The sequence below is a fragment of the Phaethon aethereus genome, assembly GCF_964289735.1.
Source record: "Phaethon aethereus genome assembly, chromosome: 9".
In the NCBI taxonomy this organism is placed as follows: Eukaryota; Metazoa; Chordata; class Aves; order Phaethontiformes; family Phaethontidae; genus Phaethon; species Phaethon aethereus.
The window spans coordinates 8,170,019-8,187,614 of NC_138585.1; positions in this window are offsets into that span (position 1 = coordinate 8,170,019).

The window sequence follows — 17,596 nt, forward strand, 5'->3', positions numbered from 1 at the left end:
AATTACCTATTGAACTATCAGTGATTAATTTTATATTTTTGAGATATTATAGATGGACTTTTAAACAAAATAGATCAAAGTATTTAATTCTGGGGGAAAAAATCATTAACATTATTAAAAATACTATGATGTAAATGCAAAGATGCATTTTAGATAAACTTACCAATGAATGGTTCAGCATGCCAAGCTAATTTTATACATTAAAAAAATGTTTTGCCCAGAACATTTTCATCTCTTTAATGAGACAGATCTGCTTTGCCTCTTTGAATGCATAATGGGGGCATGTGAATTTCTTCAATTTAAGATACTGTAATCTCCAAAAGTTCCAAGCTGGATTGTATCAGGACATCCAACAAAGGCTATGCTAGCCACTTTCCTAGACTTCCCTACAGTCTGTCCAGATTTCCTCCTTCACTAGCTTTTCCCAGAGCTCAAAATCTATGCCTTCAAAATGGTGTATTAGAATTTTATTTATTCATAGTTACGTAAGGAATGGCATGTACTCATAACACTTTAACGTCTTCCTGTGAGGGGATGACCATAAGCATTCCTGCCGATGGTAATTAAAAAAATTAGTTCCTTTGTATAGATCAATTGTTTGATGTTTACTCTCTGAATATTTAGTAGCAGAAAATTGCTGGCAGGAATTGTTACTGACACAGCAAATTTTAAACTGCACTAGAGAGCATTTGTGGGAAATATGTTTCACAGCTGGAGTAGGAACATTCAGTAGAAAGTCATCACCTTAATACTCTGTGATCTCCATGGTTAAAGAAATCAGCGTGTTTTAAATGTTTACAAAAATTAGTGAAAAACAGGCAACAGAACAAGGATTTTCAGAAACTACCTGTAAGAAAGCTTTTAAACAGCATAAAATTGCAAGTAATGCAGTCATCTAATAGGGAAGTCCTAAAGAGAACCGTCTTCCTCTGAAATTTGCCATTAAAAAAAAAGTAGGTGACAGTTCCATAGGTGTGTGGAGGGGGGATTGGTTGTTGAATTGTTGCCTGTAAGTCAAGAGAAATAAACAATTTTCAGTGATAACGGACATAGAGCTGAGGCCAAAAATGTATGCTTGTGTAATGCAAGATAGACAGGCACAAGAATGCTAGATTTCCGTATATGCTTTCTGTAATTTTTGCATTAAAGGCATCATTAAATTACAAGCGTAACAGAACATGCTGGTGCCGCCTTTCCATATGAAGGAAGGTTTGCTTTTCCTTTCTTTTGTCCCCTTTAAGAACAAGTAAATGCAAATAATAAACAGAAAAATTATCTTGAGAATTAATGGAATTACAGAAATGTTGGACCAGGATAATTGGAAAAAAGGTGCAAATGTATTGGGTAGTTTAACTATGTATGTGATAACAGAAAACCATCTCATTCTTTTTTATCCCGATGTAAAACTTTTGAGATCTGCTGAAAGGTGATGCAGAGCAGGAATGCTCCTTGCATGAGTTAACTTCTTTTTTGTATGCTTTAATGAACGCACTGTCATTCTCTGAATCGCCTTTCAATAAATTACTTTGTATCAATGTTTATATCCAATTAATTACAAAGCAACTTTAGAAAGTATTTTTCCTAGCTTAATGCCAAGGGAATCTCAGGCCTTTGAGTCTCTGGGCAAACATGTGTGGCAAAGGATCACAAGCAGATGTCTCGTGACATTTTCGAAACTTAGTACTTCTCAGCTGTGATCTGGTTAATGGCAGGCACTGTGGATTATTCCTAGTGCAGTGAAAACACAAAGCTGGACAGATGGCCTTGACCCTCTGTGGTGGTGGTTTGATCCAACTCACTATGCTTTGCTTTGCACTGGTCTGGGAGGGTGGCTGGTATAGTTAATTTGTCTCAGCTGAGGCTTAGAAGCTTCTTAAGATGTGCTGAATCATTTGCTTCCAGTTGCCTGGTCATCATCTTCCTGTCCGGGCAACATAAAGAGACTATAAGGCAGATTTAAAGAAATTTCCTCTTAATTTAATCAACAGTTACAGAACCAGAGTAAAATAAAAGGACCTTGGCAAAGGGTTAATAGGTGTTTCATGTCTTCTAGAAAGCCATACTTTAAATATTGAAAATTGTGCTTTGGATGCACTTATCCAGTGTTTTTGGGTGATATTTCAGATAGCAGTGTGGTGAACTAGTGTTAAGGGTTGGGGGGAGAAACTAGTCATAGGTGATCTTCGAAGCTTTTCCTGTCATTCTAAAACAAATTGTACAGTCTTGGATGTGAATTGTCCCATTGAATTGAACGCACTTGTGCTCCTGAGGGAACATAGTTCCTGTCAAAATGAGACACAGTCTGTGCTGGCTTAGGCCAGCTGAGATCAGGATGTGTTTTTTGCTGCTACTGGTACAGGATAGGTTATTTAAAATGAGAAGTCCAAGAAGTCCAACTCCTTGTTGTTCAACTGAAAAAAAGAAATAATTCTTATTTTGCTTTTTTCAGTTGTGCAGTGTTTAATTTATTTTCTGTTGTTACCTCCAAATACAAAGGTTTTCAGGAATATGCCCCATGTCTTGGTGAGGTTTTCTGTTATAAATCTACTTTCAGTGCAAAGTACGTCTAGTTATTATGAAGGCTGGTGGTGGCTGTGTTTACATTGGAAGTACAGACCTTCATAAGTATTTCAAGAAAGTATTGCAATGCTACATGCACATGTTCGTAGAGCTTGGTTTGTTTTCACTAGGCTCTAGATTTTTTCTCCAGATTTGCTATACAGACCCTGAATTTCATTAATCACATATTAGTTCTGGGGTACTAACCCCAGCTTCACAAGGGAGTGGAGGGTGCAGAGTGAGAAGGGTTGATTTTACTCTTGGAAATAGCTCTTTAGGCAAAGCACTTCTTAAAGCAACAGATTTTTTTGCCATTAAGTTTCCGAGTCCCCTGTTGCTCCCCACTATTCTTAACAAAAGGCTAGTTCTTGACTCCCTGAGTTAAACTGTGCTATATGCCAAAGGAGCTTAAATTTTTCTGAATGCCAAAATTGAATGATACACATTAATTTTCTTTGCTAAATAACATGTGCACTGCTATACGTGTCAATCTGTCTTTCATCTGATTTATTAGGCACACATTATCAGTGTATAATGAATGTGCGAGGTTATTTTTCTTAGAAATGCCCACTACATAAATAATTCAAATAGTCAGAAATCAAAATTACTGTGGCTTGTGGTTCCTACCCTAGCAATCTGACAGCACAGAATTGTATGGGTAGGGAATGTCACTTTTGAATGATCGACAAAGGATTTCACTTTCTCTACATGAGAAGCTAAATACTGTCAAAATATGAAAGAAAATACTAAAATACCATGACTGGCCAATAGACCCCTGAAATGGCAGAAGACTCAGAGGAGATGGGCCAGGGCGATGTGCCCATGAAGCTCAGGGAATAATTGTAGGATGTGACTGACCACAGCTGTTACCATGAGCTGACTTTATCCCAGCAGAGAGAGGTCCGGAGGGTGGCCTTTGTTGTAGATAAACAGCTATCAGCAGTTGAGTGGATCAGTTGGTGGTGTCAGTGTTTCTCAGAGCTCATTAAAAGGGTGAATGTCTCCCTGAGTTAGCCAGACCAGCATGGGGGGAGTGAAGAGGTGGCTCAGCCCAACACAGAGTATAAAAACCGAAGAGAGCAATGGTCTTGAGCTGGCTTCAACCCACGTATTCCTTCCTAGTGACTGGGGATGCCCAGCATCCTGATGGTGAGCATGTTCTGAAGACTGGTAATAGGAATCATATTGGGATTGTGATTGAACTGTGTATTGCAATTGCAATTTTTTTTCTAAGTTTAAATTACATTTGCATTGTGTTATGCAATATATTTTGTACCGCTTGTTAAATCAGAAATCCTGTGTAACATCACCCATCTTCAAGTAGGTAAATTTGATATTAAACATTACACTCTCCATGTGTAGAATATCTAAAAGACCCTGGTCAGTGAGTATTGGACTCTGACAAATACTGCTAATAGGGATGGTCTTGCTAGAATGATTTTACTAAGGAAAGCAAGGTCTATGCATAAAATAAAGATTCATTCTATATAATTGTTTCATGTCTAAACTGGTACTGAAAAAACCCTATTAATTGAAAGCTAATAGGCAAGTGAAAGCAAATGCAATATGCTGAAGGACAGGCTATGTGAAGGTGGCCATCATGGAATGAAAGGGCTGACTTGAGAAGCAGAGCATTTCAGTGCAGATGTAGCAACATATGTAATAACTTTGAAGGCAAATGACTAGCAAATAAGCCTAGAACTGCTGCCAGATTTAATATTTCTGATGGTTTTATAAGAAGACAATAAAAAAAAAGCGAAGCAAATTAATCTTTTCTGACAATACTCAGATCAGTATTTTAATTCTTTGTACCTACTTGTATAGCTTTTATTACTAAATTACAATAAGATTAAATCAGTTGCAAAAGTTGGTTAAAATTTTCTGGTAATTTTCTAAATATGGTGTTCTAGGTTTTTCCATAAAAAAAGGAGGAAAATTCTATATTGCTCCTCTTGAATTTTTTTCTACTCCAAAGGTATCCTTTTACTGACTTGTAGTTAGGATAGAAGAATGTTGTTTGGGACATAAGTTAAATCAGGTACTGAATTATTACTGTTAATAGTATGTTCAACTAGATATGTATATAAAATCTCTTATACACATTGCTGATAAAATATATTAGCCTTTTTCTTTTGTTTTCTGTAGATTGAGAAGTTACTGTAAAGAGACTGGTACTTCAAAGTTTACTTGAATGAGTGAGACTCATTTTCCTAAAGCTAAAGTATCTTGTGAGGAAATGAAATGCCACAGATCCTGATGTTTTACCTAGTGATGAATCATTCATATAAAATGAATGGGAAATAAAATACCATCCTCAGAAGTGACAATATAAACAACTTTTTCCCCTTTGAAATAAGTCAATAACTATAGAACTTGGAAAACTATTCCAAATATATCAATTATATAACGAATAATATTTTTGTTATGGGTTTTATTTTTATTTCAGGCATCCCCGTTGGTTACTTTTATGATGATCACATAAGCTAGCTAGAATTATAACGTAATTTTATCCCAGCTCACATTGGCCTTTTTATTTCAAAAAAAGCCCTGTGCATGCAAAAAAAAACCTTGTTGATACTAGTGTGTAGGGTTGAAGAGCAGCACAGATTTCGAAGTATTTAAATGCCATTTATCTGCATCATGATGTTATTTATAAACGTTTTTTGAAAATGCCTTTTCCTTACTTGCTGATTATTGTATCATTCACATTATGAGAAGTCTATATCCTTACATCTTGCCACTAAACAAGCCTATAGGAGGATTAGTTTGGTGTGATTGCTGATGCCCTATGTTGCTGGGAAATGAAGTAATTTCACGTCTTATGAAGTATTCATATAAGATACATTATGAAAAATATCCTTAAGATATCTGCTGAAAATACTGAAGTATTTGAAGACCCATAACTCTATAACTGACTATCACAAATTATATTAAAGGAGAATGAAAAAAGTAATTCTTTTCCTGATGGAAGTTGGCAGCTGTATCACTCATTTTCTTAGTGAAATGGATTCAGTGGAATTAATGTTGGACATAAAACTTCCTTTGAGAGGCAAAACTGCTTAAATTACAACCTTATAAATATGATAGGTCTTCCATAGGAATAAGAATGAAGATTTCTAATACACTATAGACTTAACTGGAAAAGAGGTTTAAAAGCGCGGACGAGAGAGCATGCCCATTTCCAAGAACCAAACCGGGGACTCCTGCTGAGTCACAAACCCCTGCTTGCCCAGGCAGACATGGTAGTTCCAGTTTGTGCCTGGCCAGCTTGCATTGCAAATGCAGCCATTGGTGTTGGAAGCCTTTCCAATGTTTTCAATATGCAGAACTGTGGACTTTATTTGGGAGGGTTCATTTTTAAATTTTTTTTTTAGCGTCAGCTGTTGTAATTCTTCCTCTCAATCTAGAGTTAAATTTTCAGACTTTTAACCAATACAGTAGCCATCCTGCAAACCACAATACAAGCACTTTTCCATGAACTGTTCATCGTTCTGTTCTTCTCCAGTCTAAACAACTGTCTCTCTTAGTTGAAGCAGCTACTTGCATTTTAAGGGTGCTTCTGACCAGGTACTAGCAGTTGCCTTGCTATTAATATTATTTCTTTTAATAGTGAAGGGACCACTATCTTGTATTTTGGCCAAATGTCTTATTTATTCTTTATTTCTTTGTGGAAAAAACTTTATCTCTTTGGGAACAGACATTCATAGGAAGGTAAGCATGTTTTATACAGATCATACAATGACTATCTGGGTCATTAATGATGCCTTTATTGAAATAATTGTTCTAAGGAAACTGCCTGCAGGCATAGAGAATTGCATTCATTTAGGTAAGATTGTTAGCATTTACATGAGAGTGAAGGCACATGTTTTTCTATCAAAGCTTTCTTTTTTCCAAGGTAACTTGGTATTGTGTTTTTCAATTAAACACACTTTTTATAGGCATTGTTAGACATCATAAAATTGTCTTCCCCAAATAGACTTTTTTGAGTTCACTAAGTCACTATTGTACTTTTTTTCAGTTTGTTCTGACTTTTTAAATGTTGTGGGACGCAGGCACTTAGAAAAGTAATAATTTTTATGCAGGCAATTTAAATATAACTAAATCAAATAAAATTGAAGTTCTCTGACAGCTTTCAAAGGCCTATGTCGTTACATCCAAATTGGATGCAATTTTCCAAAATTCAGACTTGCCTGGAATTTAATTTCCTTGACCAGTCTGGCCCATATAAAACTTTCCTTCCCCAAGTTGCCTCCCCACTTATGCCCTTGTTCTGTTACTGTGCTCACTCTGCGTTTTTGAAACCTAATGGACCCTTCCTAAATTCAGTGAATCTGACAACTGGGGAGACATTTGTGATAAGTTTGGTGGGACTTTTTTACCTTTTGTTGCTGGAGTAACTTTTTAACCACTGCAACATGAATTCACTGATGAAGTAATGCATACAAAAGCCAGGTGATGGTTTGCTTGATCAGGTTACGGTCTTTGACCATGCTGGGACTTACTGACATGCAGTACTCAAGAAAAGTCAGTCCCCAAAGTGGAGTGAAGTCAATGTGCTTGAAAGCAGAAAATATTAGGCTCTGTTTGTGGATGCTCTCATACAGAAGCCAAGTAGCCTTAGCCTTCTGTAGATTAGTCTTCTGAGCAACAGGTGGCATCATGTTTTCTGAAGAGGGTTAGATTACAGCAGCACATTGAACCTCCATGGCAACTTGCGGTGCTTGATTTTTTTAATATGCTTTATTGCACTGCCTTCACAGCTTTAGATGATTTGGTTTTATTTATAGAGAGTATAGATAAGTGCTATATGATAGAGATTACAGAGAGTATAGATAAGGGATTTTTTTTTTTTCTTATTCACTAAATGCTTAAATGTGTGACTTTTTATTTGTAGATTGGTCTAAATATGTGGCAAGTCTTTTTAAACATGGATTAGTTATCTTAATCAGCCACTGCTTGTTTAAAAAACAGACATTTTAGTGTGTCCTTGGATGTTTCATACAGTAATGTGTCCTTAGTGCTTTGGCTAAAATACATTTAGTTTTGTCTTCCTTCATAATTCACCAAGTGACTTTGAGCACAAGCTATCAAAATGATGTAGCTAGCAAGATAAAATGTATGCAGCTGGCAAGTGGGGGTACGCTAAATGCACTCACTGGGCTTGGGAGTTTGCAGAAATCTCAGATTTGGGAAATAAATCAGTAACTCACTCAAGAAAGCAACATGGGTATGATAACTACCAAGAAAGACACCTAATATATATATATTTCCGCCCCCCCGCAAAGTAAAACGTGTCCAAAACCACTCTCAGTCTTTGTTCCCTACTCATTATTCTGTGCAGGGTCAGGCCAGGAAGGAGGTGGGTTACACTGTGCTTAGCAATAGGCCTGAAGAGCTTAACCAAATCAGACCGAGGATAAAGGAATCGATAGTAAGAGACAAAATAAACAGTGCTGCTCGCTGAATATCACATTAGTGTCGCATGTTTTCCTTTCTGTTTTGCGAAAGAAAAGATTTGGTTACATATGAATGTCTGTATGTCAGGTGAGGTGGAGTTAAAGAGTCCTTCCTCTTTAAAGATGAAAGAATGAAAACAGACAAAGATGGATATGGGGGGAAAGGAAGAATAAAAGAATTGAGTGGGATGAAGTTAAGAACCCAGGGTTTGGTAGTAGCTATAAGGGAGAAAAAAGGGATCACCAAAAATAAAAGACACTCCCCCACTCGCCCCAAATGCCACCAATAACAACTAAAAACTGTACTGCCCCACACATTCTAGCAGTTTTAGGGTAGGATTAATCTATCCCAATTTAGGTGTCTAAAGTGTAGATTTTTATATTTGACAATTTATATTTTATAATAAAAGAAAATAAACTTTTATAATAAAAAGAAAACTATTCCTATCAAGGAATAATTAACTCCATTACAAAGACAGAGATTGTGAGAGCATGTAAGTCCTAGTGCATCAGTAATATTGTAGTATCATGGCCTAAATGTAAATGTAGGTTTATCTTTTTGTGTAAGTATGCATGCATATACCTCATTTTTCCTGCTCGTTGTTTTGCTCTGTTTAAGAAAGTGAAACGTTTGTGGTTGCTTTCTATTTGTTCCTCTGATGATTTTACTAGTCAAAACACTACTCCTTTCCTTGTCTTTTTAATCCAGTCATCTAGATCTGTTATGCAGATCTGTGGTTTATAGCCAGCATCATGGAAAATTTCAGTTAAAAATAACCCATGCTGAATTGTTAATGTTTCCATTGAATTGGCAAACTCAGTGAATTCTTGGTTGTTGATTATGAATTCTCTTGATTGTATTGCTGAAATTGTCTGATTTTTGCCATTCTGCTGCATTTTATTTGGCTATATGAATTAGAGCTTCCAAATCATTGGTGGATCAAGCTACATTCTGAGAAAATTCAGAGATAGGTGTTTTCAAATTTGTGGAGAAAAGGGATAGGAATGCCAATTATTGTTGTTATTTTTCCCTATGTTGCCATACTGAAGTTTCCATACCTCCTTACCATTACAGTAAGTCTAGATTTCTAGGTACAGGAGTAATTTCTGGGTAAACATGTAAAAGGAGGGTGATACTCTTTTCTTTCAGAGTTCAGTATTATAGTTCTCTCTCCCTGACAGCATCAACTTTTAATTACAGAGCTATCCATTTGGTGTTGTGTTCCTGAGACTGAACACTGCATGAGGCCATTGCATTTTGGTTACTGACTTCACAGAAGTAAGTTTTACGCTGTTGATTTGGCGTCATTGAACTTTGCTGTGACAGAGTAAAAAAAGTAGTACTGGAAAACAAGTAATATGCAATAGATGAAAAAGGTCTAGGGTCTATCATGAAGGGAAAAGAACCCAAAACTGATCATGACTAGTGGAAAAGAGATTAAATTACTGAAGGAGACATAATTATCTGGCTTCATGAGGAAAGACACTGCCAGCTATATTGTGCAGAAGAGACTGAATTGAGGGCTGTCTGCCAAAGCAGCAGGAAAGAAATGACCGGAAATTTCATGCCTACGTGGAGTCCAGCAAAACTGCAAATGAATGAGAACATAGAGTGGAGTGCCATCCACTCATCTGGAAGTGCCTTTCAAGAGTCCTGTAAAATGGATGCACTGGGGAGAGCATTTACCTGAACAGCACATAATCCCTAATTGAATTCCAGAGTCTATTTCTTGATGATGCAAAGCAATTGCACTCATCCTAAAATTTTCACTCTTATCCTTCTCTTTCTCTTGTGCTGATTGATAGATTGATTCTGCAGTTGCCACCGTAATAGAAATTGTCACAATACAACCAAGTACAGCTTGGTGTGGTTTTTTGTGGTGGTCTCTTTCTTTTCAGTAAATTCATCCAAAAATTCAAAATATAATAAATTATAAATCAAGTTTTGTTTTGAAGTAAAAACATCTATATACCCATATGCATAGAAAGGTAACTCAGAGGTAAGTACATATCATGGCTCTAGGTTGTATGTGTATATATAATTTAATTTCTTGTTATGTCTAAATTTCTGTTTTAAAATAACTGTTATTTTGTAGTCATTACTGTGGCTAAAACCAGGAGCTTTTAAGGACTTTCAAACAGGACAATATTTCTTCTTTCATGCCTGGGTCCAGAATATTGTTGTCATTATAAAAGCAAGTAGGGAAAAGAAAACATGTTCATGAAACAAGAACCATCCGCATGCCATGCACTTAGAGTCGATATCAATTTGCACAGCCTTCGTTCTACTGAGCCCAGCCTTGTTCACATGTGCTGCATCTGGTGTCAGTTGATACATTATACATAAATGTGTTGTTATTTTTCAATTCTTTATCAGACACCTACAAGTTTCTTTTAGTGATTTTAATTTTATTACAAGAATGTTATACCTGGACCCTATATTGACTTTGTGCATCGCTTTCACAGCAAGACTCTGCTTGAAAATCATTAAAGACTCAATGAGTCTTACAGGTACCATAATGTATGTTCTCATCTTTCGTTTCCCATAGGTGGTGGCCCCTGCGGAGTACGTAAACAGAAAAGCAACCGAGTGTTGGCTACAAGAAATGATGAAATAAATGGTTTAAACAACTCTAGGAGCTTGAGTGAACCAGACCGTGTTCTGACACTTATGTCCTTTCTGGGTTCTGTAAGAGGGAAACCCTACAGCATTCAGAACAAGAAATCTCTTCTCTCTTCCCCTGTTAATAACTAATAATATATATATTTTATTACATTTCTCATTGTTTTTCTACTTTGCACCTGAGGGCACAGAACAGGTAGTGACATGGTCATATACATGGTACTGAGGAATCCCACCATTATGCTCATTTCAATCAGTTGTGTGTGACAAAAATCTGTAACTGGAGCTGAAAAAGCTGGAATTACTGTTACTCTGATGCCTACTTCTCATCTATGAGTATTGGAGTTACTTTTCATCTATTCTCTGTGAAACTAATAGGGAAATCGAAGTGAGAGAAATTCAGCAGCTTGTCCAAGTACTCATGGTCAGAACCTGTGGTAGATTTGAGGCTTTTAATATCCTTTATTCTAGCACTGCTGTTGGAGCCCTTGCTGTTCTTCCCAGGGAGAGCGATTCAGAGCATTTCTCTCTATCATTTGAAGAACTTTTCTCTAAAGGACTAAGATTTGTTCAAGCAATTATTGCGGGGGGAGGGGGGGGAACTGCTTTTTAAAATTATTATTACAATTATTTATTTAATTCAGTTATTTTGAAATAAAACTTTGAAAGATCTCACCTGGAATTTTTCAAAATATCTGCTGATCTGCTGTACCCCTAAGAAAGGGGATGTTGCTGGTATTTGAGGCCATTTCTGTCTTTAGTTTGGTTGGTGTGTTCTGATTTATTTGTTTATATAGCATCCCTCCCCATTGAAGAAGCAATTGAGCTCATCCCAAAATTTGACACAATTCTGGCAATAATTGCGGTGATTAGTATTAGCCATCAGTTTTACCCTTCAGAATAAAATGTGGCAAGTGAATAAAGCCTGATCGCATGGCTGTGCAAAATTTCATTTAACAGCTCATTGCAGGCAGGCCAAGTTGGATTGCCAAATATATCAAATCACTTTTATAGATCTAAGCTGTCTACCTCCTGATTTTCTTAATCGTAAATGGTATAACAGATATTGCTATAGTTTTCCCATGCATTGTAAAAGGAAAGTGTTTTAAATAAGGAGCAGAGCAAGCTGATTTGTTTGGTTAAGTTTACAGGTATAGGTTGTATGTACTCCAGATGTTTGCACACATTCCCAGAGTCCTAAGGCCCTTTATTTCTCCTGCATCCAGTCTGAATCCTGCAAACACATCCAGTCAGTAGGCGGCTGCTGTCAGTGAGTTACTAAAAGGTCTCATCTGTTATATTTATGTACTTTTCATCCAAGAATGAATAGTTCTTGCTGTGCTGTTTCCAATTCCAGATATGAGGAAATATGCCAGAATACAAGCTGCTTGCTTTGTTTGCAACTACTTTGTTGGTTCTGACTCTTAGTACATGGGATAAAAGGAAAGGGGAATAATGGAAATAAATGCCAAAATGTATCTGTTCCTCCCTTCTTGGTGTTGAAATTTTATCCAGATTCTTATCATAGATGTAATCTGTGTATCCATAATATTTTCTGTAGGTATTTCTCCCTTATCAGTCTAGTGCATTTGATCTTTAACAGACTTGGCATGTATGTTCTGGGATGTAAAGAAGTGCTAGTGAAAGATGTGGAGATGAAGCACAGGAAAGCAAAGTGCCTTGTTCAAGATCATACGTGAAGCTTATGGTGGATTGGGGATTGAAGAAAAATCTATTGGGCTGATGCCTTAAGCAAATCCAGTTTGAGCCTGCTTTGGATAGTACTCAAGCTCCAGAGCCCACAACGGCCACCCAACTGCTGACGATGGCAGTAGTGGTTTTATCATCAGTCTTGGGGAGGGTATGGTAGGCTCATGAAAATTTTGAAGGCATACTTATGGCTACCCATAAATTTTTGGCTTCTGTTGGAGTGTGTTTGCTTTAATGTCTGGTTTTGGGTGTTGGGGAAAAAAGTGGTATTTATGTCATCAAAATTGTTGTCAAAATTGAAATTTTTGAGGATAAAAACTATTTTTAAGGACTATATGCTTGTGTCAGTCCTTAAAAATAGTAGCTTCTTACTTGAGTTCTTCCACTTGAGTGCAGGCTATTCAAAATGCGAGGACGACCTTTCTCAAGCCATCAATTTTTATTTGGTATTTGGATGACAGCAAGTCTGAATGACTGTTTTTCTGTTCATCTCATTTCATTACAAAGTATATATTCACAGTTAAATTTATTACATGCAGAATTATTTCTTTTAGAATGAAATCTGATAATTGTTGTATGTTATATATTTGAAAAACCAAAACAAAGACCTTGGATTCATCAGGTGCTACCAAAAAAAGAGTTCCAATAACTGTGTCATTCCTTCAGTGAGCAAAGTCAAAGCAATGTTTCTGTTAATTTCTGTGAGCATAAGATATATACATACCTACGAAGGATGATCAAGCTGTCTGTGGAAAACTGCGTGGATATCCTTTCAGGTTGGAAGAGTTGGTATTGTTTATTGTGCCTTGGAGGCCTTCTACTGCTTTTCCATTTCTGCCCTTGTGTGGAGGCAGCTTGATCTCTGCACTTACCTAGGAGAAAGAAAATTATTATGGCCATGGCCTTTTTGCAGCTTGGTAGCCTGAAATACTGGTTGCCTTGAAAGCTGAAGTATTTACTGAGAATCCAAATAGATTTTCCCTAGATGAGAACAACTCTTCATGTCTTTTGTCCTCAATTAGGCAAAGCTTCTCAGGCACTCTTTGAATGTCCCACGTGTCATCTGCTAACATGTGACGTGGCTCTGCTGACTATCAGAGTCTGATCTTCAAATGGCTGCAGCCAGAACCTTGTGCTGGCTGTCTTGAACAGGTACTGGGAAGCCTCCTGCCCTCTGGTACCTGCTTCCTACCTGCTCTAGTCACAAGGAGAGTAAAGAGCAGTACTTAGTTTCCCTTTCAGCTAGGTTGAATGCGTACCACTCAGATAATCTGAAAGAAAATTATCTAGAAGATACCTTTTAGGTACCTGATAGGCAGTTTCTAGATGATACCTGTCTAGTATCTCACTATTCTCTGCCTTTGGTCTTGACTAATGCTAGTTTTGATGTTTTGAAACTGAGCGATAACATACATCTCATGGTACAGAGTGAGCAATTGACTGTGGAATAAGTCATGGGCTATTACTCACCGTGGTGGTGTGACTGTGCAATGCATGGAGACACTGATAGTGGTGCTGACAAGTCTGCTGTTCTTTTGGACTTGCTGATCTGTTAAAGTTTGATGTATGGCACTTGAATTAATTGTATATGTCAAATATCATGGAAAGTGCTTTTGTTTTCATCTGAATCTAGAGATTTCAGCTGTCTAAATGGTGAGGGATTCTTTCAGGATACCAGAGATCATTTGCTATATTAACTCATGCTGCAGTTACTGTTTGAATCCGTGGGACCTTGTAACCTAATAAAGAACACTTCGTAGTCCTTCAGTGGTGCTTTAGCTCCCACATGAGCAGATCAATGCAACCTCTAACATGCTAGAAGGATGCTACAATTACATATGCTTGCATTGGTACACTCAGCTACATCATTTTGGCCTTCTAGCGAAATCAGAAGACTATTGCCCCCCCCCCCCCCCCCCCCCCCCCCCCCCGCCCAGTATAGTTAAATGGGCAGATCCAGTAAGTCATCCTCTATGGAGAATGTTTCAACTTATGTTTCAAAGTTGACTATGTCATGGTCCTGGAGAAGTAAAGCTCATCGTGTACATTGGGTGCTTAAATGTATGTCCTGTGGTGTTATTCCTAACTGTATTCCTCTCTGATTATTTTGGCATGGGCAGATTAAGGATCTGGCCCTACAGAATTTAGTGTTTTCTTCATGGTACCCCAATAGGGTACCTATTATGAATATCAGCACCACAGTGGAGGGCAGCGGTGTGTATCATAGTATTAATTTTGATACTTTCGTACCGTTGAGTAAGAAACGTGTTCATAGCGGCTTCTTTAACTGGCTATATAAATGTAACAGGCTGAATGTTGTGGTATACCTGTGTACTAATACAATATTTGAGTTGCTCAAATATTGGATCATTTATCTTCATAATATATGAATTCTCAGCTGTTTAATATATTAATTCATGTCCGATTCAGCTTTTGCAGAGCATGAACACAAAAAAAACAATAGGAGCAGTGGCACTAATTTATTAACACAAAGCGATAGCTAACTGTAGATGTTCAGGGTTTTCATTTGCACCTCTGTGGACAAAAAGTACCACTACTTCTAATATATAAGGGAAGAACCCCCAGTTTTGCTCTTCTAGACTCAGTTAATCCTGAATGAAATGTCAATATTTTGGATGAGTATCATTTATTGAAATGACCTTTGTTGCTTAGTAGCAGCATGATTTGTCATCTCTATTAGAAAACTATAGTAAGTATGAGTTTAGTATAATATTTTCTGGTGTTAGAAACGTTAAATCTCACTTTACGTGGGAATGGAAATTAATATGGGAAGGTTCACATGGGGGTCAGTACAATTGCCTTATAATGCTTAGCCAAGTCATTTTATAGAAGGTCCTTTTATTCAAGGTATTATTCAATATTCTGCAAGCTAAAGGATCTTTACAGCTAAGATGCCAAACCTAGAACACACTTGTACGACCAAAAAAAGGCAGCAAACCCAGGGAACTAGAAATTAGACTTCACATTCATTTTGGCATTGTTTGAGTAGTTCATTACAAAGGATTTCTGTGAACAATTACTGCTATTTAATAACTAAGTTTGGATTTGGCAATTTAACTTAAAAAATTTTTTTGAGAAAATCTATTCAGATTGTTTAGCTTGATGTTGTCGGTGACTTCACCCTTACTACTTTTTACTCTTATAGGAAGAAATGCTGGGGTATCATGGGAAAAGCTTTTTCTCATGACATCTATGGGGGAAGCTAGTAGACAGAATGAATCTTGTTAATTTGGCTATGTTGTGGAATAGGAGACGAAGTATTTTGAATTTAGCTGAGTGAACCCAACCTCAGGTATTGCCTTGGGTATAGTCAAAGCTTTATTCTCTCTTTGCAGTTTTTTTCTGGTTTTGTTTTCTCATGTTTTACCTCCTGGGGTGGAGGGAGAGAAAATTATTTTGGATAATGGAGCACAAACTAAAGCAGGCATTAAATCTGTTTCCTACCAACTAAAGATTTTGTGGAATTCTGAGAATATCTATCTTTGTTTCTGGCTTATAAAGAAAGTAAAAACTTAGTTTGATACCAATTTAAATCAAACACATGTTCACAAATTACTGCAGTTAACTCTGGGTCAGGACTGGATTTCAATTGAGAAAAGAAAGCATGTTCAAAGAAGATCAAGAGTAGTCAGGCATTTTGGCTATATTGTTTTACTCTATTTTTAAATATACACAAGATACTTCTTTTGTTTTGGTCTTTTCTTATCAGAGAAGAAATATTAATGAACCAAGTATTCTTTGAAAGACAGAATTGTTCCACCATAGAAAACATGCAGAGCACTTAAAGTTTTCATACCACAAACAGTACTCATATCTTATCTGAAAATATCATGTGGTTTACTAATTATTGGCTTTCATTTATTTTGGATACTTTAGCTCTTTATAGGTTTTAAACTGTAAGCTTCAATTCATATGAGAGTATTTGTGCTAGATAGGATGAGTATAGCCCAAGATGTGTATAATGTGATTTTAAGATATTTCAGTGTTTACTTCATGACCACTGGCCTTTGCTCTGTTGATGTGTGGGAACATCAGAGCCCCTCACTACAAGAAGGATGTTGAGGTGCTGGAGCGTGTCCAGAGAAGGGCAACGAAGCTGGTGAGGGGGCTGGAGCACAAGTCTTATGGGGAGCGGCTGAGGGAACTGGGGTTGTTTAGTCTGGAGGAGGCTGAGGGGAGACCTTATCACTCTCTACAACTACCTGAAAGGGGGTTGTGGCGACAAGGGTGTTGGTCTCTTCTCCCAAGTAACTAGTGATAGGACAAGAGGAAATGGTCTCAAGTTGTGCCAGGGGAGGTTTAGATTGGATATTAGGAAAAATTTCTTCACTGAGAGAGTGGTCAGGCATTGGAACAGGCTGCCCAGGGAGGCGGTGGAGTCGCCATCTCTGGAAGTGTTCAAAAAACGTGTGGATGTGGCGCTTCAGGACATGGTTTAGGGGACATGGTGGCGCTGGATTAATGGTTGGACTTGATGATCTTGAAGGTCCTTTCCAACCTAGTGATTCTGTGATTCTGTAAAATGGATTCTTTCTTCCCCCCCCCAATTCTGGTTCTTAGAATGGGTAGAGTATCTTATACATTAACAAAAGGAGTATCTTATACATTAATAAAACAGCATATCAGGAGAGTTCAACTCTGCCAGTACGTGCTGTTCAACAATAGGAACGTAGCATTACTTTTTGCTCAGATTGGTATTTAAAGGACTGAAAATGAACTGTAGTTTACATAAGTGACACACTTTTACAAATGATAAATATAAGCAAATCATCAATCTTGTGGCAATTTTTCCAGAGAAAGTAAGATTTATGAGATTGTGCTATTTATGAATGTATATGGGTAGAGATGTCTCAGGTATTTGTGTCTTTCCTTAAGAACTATTGCCCCTCTTTAGCTGAAGCAGACAAACTGGTCTCAAACTCAACAAATATCATGGAGTGAAAACATTTGGTACCTAATGATATCCTGCTAGTGTATTCTGTTTAGGGAAATGTGAGGGTATGAGTTCAGCCCTTACTGGGCTTGAGACAACCTATACTGATGTCTAAACAATGGGGAAGTATCTGTTGGAACTTTTACCAATTGGTTGCACATTCTTAGTAAATTCAGTCAACTTTCACTTGTTTTGCTTGTTACAAAGCTACATATTTCTCTTTGGATATTATTTGGTTTTGTGCACAAATATTCTACATTTATGTTAAATGCCAGGCAAACTTGTTGATACCAG